Genomic DNA, 9,079 nt, shown 5'->3' on the forward strand with positions numbered 1-9,079 from the left:
TCTTTAAATAAATCCAGACTGATAGCATTTATAGCATTTAGGGAGCATACATGACTTTATATTTTATTTTTATTTTTTATTTTTGTAATAAATGTTTTTATTTTTACTAACATATTATGTATTATTTGTTTCAGGGGTACAGATCTTTGAATCATCAGTCTTACACATTTCACAGCGCTCACCATAGCACCTACCCTCCCCAGTGTCCATCACCCAACCACCCTATCGCCCCCTCCCCAGCAACCCTCAGTTTGTTTCCTGAGATTAAGAGTCTCTTATGGTTTGTCTCCCTTTCTGATTTCATCTTGTTTCATAAAATGAAGCTTTTAATATTTAATCTTACTTACTTCTTTTATTTATATTTTCTTTTATTCTTCAGTGTCTTATTTGTTAGGTAAAAGAAACCCCAGCTTTGACAGGGTTCCCATATTTATTGATTTGCAGAAACATATGTGTAGCCAAGTTATGGAGCTCTCTTCTAAAGATGGCAGGGCTAAAGGTTAGAATTATGGTGAATGGTTGTATATTTTAAGATCACAATCTATAGAAACCCTACTTAGTCTAAACTACAGTACTTGCATGTTTGGAACCACAACTTAATATCAAAAAAGGTTCCCTTTCATGTGGGGTTTCCTCTTTTAACTGCCTAGGGCCAAATACCGAAAAAGAAATGCCATCCAGAGTAATGACATTCCCCTTGGACACTAATCCAGAAACAGCAAAGAAAGTTTGCACCTTTAGGACTTCCCTCTCTTTGGGGATTAAGCGATGTCAGCTTAATTATCTATTTAGCATTATAATAGAGTTTAGTACAGAATGATGATACTTCAGAGGTGAAGCTATCCAAATTACAAACAATCACATTTGGAGAGGCACTATGGTGAGTGCTGCTTTGGTTCTCACTGACTGGGAACACACATCAATATAAGAACTTGACTTAACCTGAAGACAATCACAGGAAAATGAAATTAGTGTTCTCTCATTTTTTTCTAAAATGACTGATGTAATGAATGTTTTCCATGCAGAGGGTAACTGAAATGTTTGTCGAGGATGGTGGGTGCGGCAGAGACAGCAAACCTCCAAAAGTGGACGGTGACCAAATTAAGGAAAAAAGCTTTGTGATAAATTACAGAGTAGTGTTTTTCTGGCGTATTATATATTTTAATAACAATTAATAACCTTAATAACTATTAATTAATAACTATAAGATCACTGGTTAATGTCCTTGCTACTGCCCTCTCTCTGGTCTTGCTGTCCAGAAGGTGGCTGAGTGCACCCCTTCAGACTGCTGCCTGATGCCCGAGCCCCTTCCTTGTTCCCTCCAACATGATGCTGCCTCTGGGCCAGGCTGAGTGGACCTGCCCTAGTCAGCTTCCCCAGCCTGGCTGGGGCATTTCAAACATCATGACATCTGTGGCCCAAATGCTTCTGATGTTACACGATGTCTCTTCTCCTTGACCTCCGTGAGACACACACTTTCTCCTGATTCTGTGGCTTCTTCCCATGTGCTGCTAGTCTTCTGGGCCACCAATCACACCCAGGACTTCAACCCCTGCTCAAGACGCTGCTGGCTGCTTAGACTTTGGGCAAGGCATTTAATTTCTTGATTTGCATCCTCTTTTGAAAAATATGGGTTATGATAAGGTATTTCCTAGGACTGGTTGTTGTAAATATCAGATGAGTAACAAGTGAAGAAGGTTATGAAAAAGGACCTGTCCCAGAGCAGACCCAGATATGTCCATGAACCTTTTCCTCCCTCTCACACTCTCTTCTTCCCTCCTTTTCTTTAACTGTTTCTTGCCTATTTTCCTTCTTCTGCTCTACTTCTTTTCATTCTTTCTTCTTTCCTTTCCTTTTCCTTATTTTGTTTGGTTTTTGGAGATCTTCAACCACATAAGAAGGATCTGTGATGTGCTTGGAATTCAGAAAAGAAAGGGATTTCTAACAATGGAAGCACAAGAGAGAGAGATTCAGGGAGAGCATTGGATAGAGGTCTTGAAGTCTGAATAGATCCTATACTTGTGGAAAAGAGAGGAGGAACTGGTGGAGACTGGTGGGTGGGAAGTTAGAACCATCACGGAGGCCTTGCTTTCTATGTGGAAGTGCTTCAAATCTATCAGGCAAGACAGAGCCTTGAGGGTTTTGTGTGTGTGTGTGTGTGTGTGTGTGTGTGTGTGTGTGCATGCGCGCGTGCGCACGTGTGCATGAGTGTTTTAATCATGTCCTAGGTATACCATAGGAGGTTGATACTGAAAATGGCTTTTGTGATTAATTGAACAAGTAGAGAAGAAAACAGAGAAACCATTCAGGGGATTTGAATCAGGTAGTGACAAACAAAATAGGGAAGGTGGTTGAGAAATAAATTGCAATCTCAGTAGAACTCACAACTAATGGCATGTAGGGCACAAAACATTTGGTGGAAGCAAAGGCATTTGAGTTTTAAGCTTAGTGGTAGGAGGGATGGAAGTGACAATATTGGGAGAGGAAATGTAGGGAAAGAAGGATTTTTGCAAAGAAAGTTTGATGTGTCAGCTGGAAATTTGGGATGTCGTGTTTCTAAAATGATGGCAAATATAAACTTTGAAGTTCTCAGCTACTTAAGCACCATTTACATGGAGTTTGGAATGGAGATTAAACGACCAGGAAATATCCAAGTGTAATAAATGTCAGAGGGGAGCAGGGCTTGAGACGCTGTGATGAATGATGAACAATGATCATCCGGAGAAATCAGCATCGGAATCTGAACTTCTCAAAATGATGGGATAGGATTTGGTTTCATGGTTTTCAATTAAGGTTTGTTTCCTATTAGTTGTTTTCAGTGTAGGATTTGGTGTTTTTCTGGGAGTTTTACCCAAAGGAAAAAATCACTTGTACTAACTTCTGCTTCTTTTAATGAATATTCAGTATACTGAAGTTGCAACTTCTAAAACCTAACTTTTCATAAGCTTTTTTTTTTTTTTAAGATTTTATTTATTTATTTGACAGAGACCACAAGTAGGGAGAGAGGCAGGCAGAGAGAGAGAGGAGGAAGCAGGCTCCCTGCTGAGCAGAGAGCCCGATGCGGGACTCGATCCCAGGACCCTGAGATCATGACCTGAGCCGAAGGTAGCGGCGTAACCCACTGAGCCACCCAGGCGCCCTTCATAAGCTCTTACATTCAGACTCTCTTCATTCTATTTATAAATCTGGTTCAGTTTAGCAATCACTTTCAAGGGGACCTTCACAACTAAGTTAATTAAATTTCATTAAATATTTAAATAAAATTCATAAATTCAGTGTATTCATTTCTTGTTTTTAAGCTTTTCAGTGGCCTGACAAACTAAATGGTCCCAAATTCTGGGGAAATCTACTTAAATTTAAGAATCTGAATTTAAAAGGATGTGACCCTTCACTGGGCATGAATGTTACAATACTGTTTTATGAACTCATAAATTTTTCTTGCTTAAAACAATACATCTGAATAAATTACCCAATTCTTAAATTTGACAAATGCATAAAATGGAAAATATACACAAATTATTTCTAAACACAAATATGTTAGTGTACTGGGCTTGTTTCTGATTGATCATCTTTGTCCCTCACTCTAAAAGGTGGCTGGTTTTTAAAAAATTCTATACCAAGGAGACAATTTTACCACCCAAGGTCTGGTCTCCTTAGCAACCATTCCCTTTGCCTTCCTCCAACTTAAAAACTGGAAAGTGAAGTATTCAAATTCTTACCCTCTCTCACAGCCAGAGGGGCACTTGTCATTCTTGTATCCAATGGCATATATAGATAGGAGTTATGTCTGTTTTATTTTCTGGATACAAAACAGTAGATACTTGCTCATTGCCACAGTAAATGAGACCTGCTAATTATCATATCCGAAATGTATGTGAGCCTTACCGTGTTTCAAAAACCATTTCATGCGCTTTCTATGAGCTAACTGTAATCTCTCAAACTACTCTATGAGGGAGATACAATTATCATGCCATTTCATAGATGAACAGACAATAACACAGAGAGGTTACTAAGTTGCCCAGAGTCCCACAGCCAGTAAGTGGGCAAAGTTAAGATGTGAGACCCAGCACCCTACTTCCAGAGTCACATTCACCTCTCCACTGTTGTCACCACTCCCCAGTCCTTCTTCCAGCAGGTGCCTGGAGCTCATTGTTGTACCTCTGCTGCAACACTGAGGGCACGCTCTGAGAGCTGCCAGTTTCCGTGTCTTCCCTGTTAGACTAAGGGGTCCTTAGCCATGTGCCTCTTTTACACCTACATCACAGCCCCAGAACTTGTCTCCCACGGATGTTCAACAATTACTTCAATGAACACATGACATAAGATCTGTAAAATTAGAAATGTCACACAAACAGACTTATTTTCAAAGCCTCAGTATGTCAAACCCTTGAAATTTAAAAAAGAAGTAGAGAGGCAGAAAAGTGACTGTAGAGAGGGTGTCACTTTGTCTAATGTCTAATAACTCTTTGCCAAGTTCCATCATGGAGAGGGAGTTGAGAAGCCCCTCACCAGATCTGGTAAGAAAGGAGGGTCAATATTGTGCCGCTGTGTATTTTCCCATGAATGACTGTGTCATTATCTTACACTTTGATAACTGTCTGGCTCTAGAGCAAGAAAATAAATAACAATGCGCTTTTTCAGATCTGTGATTTCCCTTGAGAAAATCTGAAGTGTGATTGGGTGCCTGGGCCCCTATGTAGAGCCGATGCCTGCCTTCCCATGTATGGAAATGGTGCCAGAGTCACCAGAACCCAGGATGTGGTCCATAGAAAAGGGGTGTCACTGACAGATTAAGAGATCATATCAAGTTTCATGATGCAGGATATTTATTTGGTTTCGATGAAGTAACGTATTAGATTTTTCCAAAGAAACAGAACCAATGGGAGATACATATGTATGTGTGTGTGTATGTGTATTTACACACATACATGTATATACACAAATATACTCATCTATTTATACACATATATACATATATATACATACATGTATATGTACATCTGATATACTGTGAGGTTTTGGTTCATACAATTACGGACACTGAGAAGTTGTCTGATCTGCTGTCCATTAGCTGGAGACCAGGAAAGCTGGTGGGGTCATTCAGTCCAAGTGCAGAGATCTGAGAGCCAGGAACACCAGGAACAGGAAACGATCCATGTCTCTGCTCAAAAAAATCAGTCAGGGAGGGCTGAATTCTGCCTTCTTGTGCCTTTTGGTTCTGTTCAAGTCCTCAGCAGATTGGGTTATACCCACCCACAATGAGGAGGGCCAACTGCTTCACTGAGCCCACCAAGGCAAATACTAATTTCATCCAGAAACATACTCAAAGACATAACCCAGAAATAATGTTCAGTCAAATATCTGGGGCCCCCACGATCCCATCAAGTTGACACATAAAATTAACCATGACAAATAAATATGTAACACTTGGGAGGAAATGTGTGAATGTTATGTCAGACAAGTATGGCTTGTGGCACATGTTCAGTAAGCAAAGCTATTTTGTCTCCATGGTCTCCTCATTACTCAGCAGGGACCCTCCCTGCCTCCGGGGGCAAACACTCACGTGAACCCAGACTCTCCGGTTGTTGTGAAAGAGACGCAGAGACTCCCTTATTTCAGTCATTCAATTGTCCAAACCCTTAGAGTCTTGAAGCCTCCAACTCAGTGGAAGGTGGCTTCCGGCTTCCCTCCATGGCACTGGTGCAGGTGGAAAGCCCACAGCCCGCAGCTGGGGGAAGCAGAGTTTGACAGTTTCTCCTGCTCCCATGCTCCCCCTTGTAAACTGAGATTCTGAGACCTCTAGGGGGCAGCGGGCAGAGGGGAAGGGGGTTCTTGCTCATGGTGGCTGTCATAGCATTGCTGTCCCCATTTTTTGGACTTAGCAGAGTCTCAAAGCTGACTCTTTCTCTCCCATGACTACCATTGGTTGGTTCAGGGACTCCCTCCACCCCTGGGGCCTTCTCACCTGTGGCTTCTGTCATGTGGATGGATGCACCCCTGTTTTCACTTTTTTTGTCTGTAGCTCCTGCAGCCCCCTCCCAACTGGGGGCCGCCTTCGGCTTCCTCCCTGGGCTCCCCGTCACATCTCCAGCTGGGCTGCAGGAACAGGATTTGAGGCACATGGCCACTTGCTGATTCACACTTGCCCACCAACTGTCGCTGGGCCGCAGGAACACACACAAAGCACCTTTACTTCCCAAAGTACAGCTCATATGCATCAGGGAGCCTCTGTCTTTCAGATGTTTCTGGCTGGAACTCAGCAGGTATTGCCGCAATTAGGTTATTGTGCTATTTTTATGCTAGTTTTTTTTTTAAAAAGCCTTTTTTCTGTGTTTCTGTGTTTTTCTGTGTTTTTTTTTAAGATTTTGTTTATTTATTAGAGAAAGGGAGAACATGTGCACAAGCAGGGGGAATGGCAGAGGGACAGGGAGACGCAGACGCCTTGCTAAGCAGGGAGCCCAGACACAGGGCTCAATCTCAGGACCCTGAGATCGTGACCTGAGCTGAAGGTGACCCAAAAGTCCTCTTTTCCTATCAGCTTCACTGAGATATAATCATATGGCATGTGATTTCCTGATTTATATGTGTAGTTCAACAGTTGTTAGTAAATTTGCAGACTTGTACAACCATCACCAAATCTCATTTTAGACCATTTTCATCACTCGGACAAGAAACCCCATACCCATTAGCATTCCCTCCTCATTTCTCCCTACCCCTCAGCCCTAGACAACCTTTCATCTCCCTTTTGTCTCTGTAGGTTCACCCATGCTGGGTATTTCCTATAAGGGGAATTGCACAGTATGTGGTCTTTTGTAATGGGCTTCTTTCATTCAGCAGAGCATGTATGAGGTTTATCTGTGGTGTAGTGTACATCAGTACTTCCTGTTCTTATTGTCAAATATGATTCCATGTATAGATTTACCCTCATTTTACTTATCCATTCATCAGCTGATGGACCTTCGGATTGCTTCTCATTTTTTGCCTGTTCCAAAGAACACTGCTATGAACATTTATGTGCAAGCTTTTGTGCGGACATGCATTTTCATTTCTCATTGGTATCCACCCAGGAGGAGAATGAGTGGTTATGTGGGGACTCTGTCATTTGAGGACCCTCCAGACTGTTTTCCACAGTGACTGCTCCATTTCATATTCCCACCCGCATTGTAGGAGGTTCCGATTTCCCCACATCCTCACCAGCACTTTACTATCCTTTCCAGGATAGTAAAGGAGAGTCAAAATTGATTGTACCTCAATCAATTGATTGTACAATTGATTGTACCAATTTCCAGGAGGGCCATCCTTCTACCTTATTGGTTTCAAGTAGTTTTTTTAAAGCTCCCTGCTTCCCAAGACTGAAGTTGGAGGAGGCACCCCATACCTGCTTCATTTGGCGGTGGTGATGGGGCACTCACAGCCAAGTTCTGTCCAAAGAAATTGTCTTCAAAGATCATTCTCTGGGGCGCCTGGGTGGCTCAGTGGGTTAAGCCGCTGCCTTCAGCTCAGGTCATGATCTCAGGGTCCTGGGATCGAGTCCCGCATCGGGCTCTCTGCTTAGCAGGGAGCCTGCTTCCCTCTCTCTCTCTCTCTGCCTGCCTCTCCGTCTACTTGTGATTTCTCTCTGTCAAATAAATAAATAAAAACTTTTTTAAAAAAATCATTCTCTAAGGTCCAGTCTCTCAGACCTTCTGTCTCAAGGAGGGTGAGGGGTTCTAGGCTCATCATCCTGGTTTTCCTCCACCTCCTTTCCCACACGTTCTGCACAGTAGCGTTTCCCCTTCACTCTCTGTGCGTGAACACATGGGAAATGTTGGATTGAGAGTCTTTAGACCTCAGCTGGAATGTCCATCTGACAAATGACCTGCTTCTAAAACCATGGGTTGTCTATTTACTATCAACCCGAAGCCTCCTATTTTGGGCACAGCCCTCCTCAGACTTCACTTGAACGTGGTGTTCTCTTCATTTGATCCTTAAGATGAGTTGCATTTTATGCAACTGACTTTCCTAAAGGAAAACACACACACACACACACACACACACACACACACTTGCAACTAGTCATGAATCACAAGTGAGAGCATTTATATATCTAACGAGAAGTTATTTTTGTTGACAAATATGTGTGCTTCCCTGTGTTCCTAATAAACCCTTACCTTTTAGACGAAATGAATTTGAGGTTGCTAACCAAGAGCATAGAATAAAATCAGTAGAGAGGTACAATCAATTTGGCATAGCGAGAAATAGAAAGGATAGAAAAATGAAACGCAACCAAGAAACACTTAACATTCACAAAGGCTGGGCATTGCTGGGTTGGTCAGAAGTGGTCACAAATTGGACTGAATTCCGTGACTGGCCAAACAAAGAGAGAAACACAATCAGTTTCACAATTCAATATATTTGTAAGCCATGAAAAAAATGCAGTTGCCCTGGTAAATCATACATTTTCCTAATAGAGAAGTTAAGTGTCTCCTATGTGTTCTCATAATGGGGATAGCATTCAAGGAGGTGGTCTAAAAGACAATTTTAAGCACATAAATCACACATAACTTCATGCTCTTTCTTGTAACGTTTCTCAACGCAAATGGATGGCACATTGCCAAAAATGGTTATTTAGAAAATATTCTTTTTTAAAATTTTATTTATTTATTTGAGAGAGAGAGAGCACAAGCAGGGCAGTAGGGAAGAAGCAGACTCGCCACTGAGCAGGGAGCCCAGTGTGTGTCTCGATCCTGGGACCACAAGATCATGAACTGAGCTGAAGGCAGACACTTCACTGAGCCTCCCAGGTACCCTTAGAAAATATTCTTATAGATAGAAATATGATATGTTAATCAATGGTCTTGTTTTCGACATTGCCTAGTGTTGGGCTTTCACACTTACACAGACACACTTTAAATTTTCAGACATATTTTTCATGTTGATAGCAGTTCTGCCTGATATTAAACATCAAACCCACTTTGTGGGTGATTTATCCATTGGATAGATATGAGTGTTTTGTACTTGTAATTACAAGAATTTGTAATTACAACTTCTTCTCATATAGGTCTCATGAATTTTCAACTCTTTAAAAAAAAAAAAGGAA

At 41.7% G+C, this 9,079-nt stretch overlaps 1 protein-coding gene across 1 annotated transcript in view; it reads left to right on the forward strand.

Annotated features, from left to right (window-relative positions):
* Positions 1 to 9,079, forward strand: part of FBXL7 (F-box and leucine rich repeat protein 7) — a 369,750-nt gene that overhangs the window by 203,110 nt on the left and 157,561 nt on the right. The window lies entirely within an intron of this gene.

This window comes from Mustela lutreola, chromosome 5, assembly GCF_030435805.1.
Source record: "Mustela lutreola isolate mMusLut2 chromosome 5, mMusLut2.pri, whole genome shotgun sequence".
In the NCBI taxonomy this organism is placed as follows: Eukaryota; Metazoa; Chordata; class Mammalia; order Carnivora; family Mustelidae; genus Mustela; species Mustela lutreola.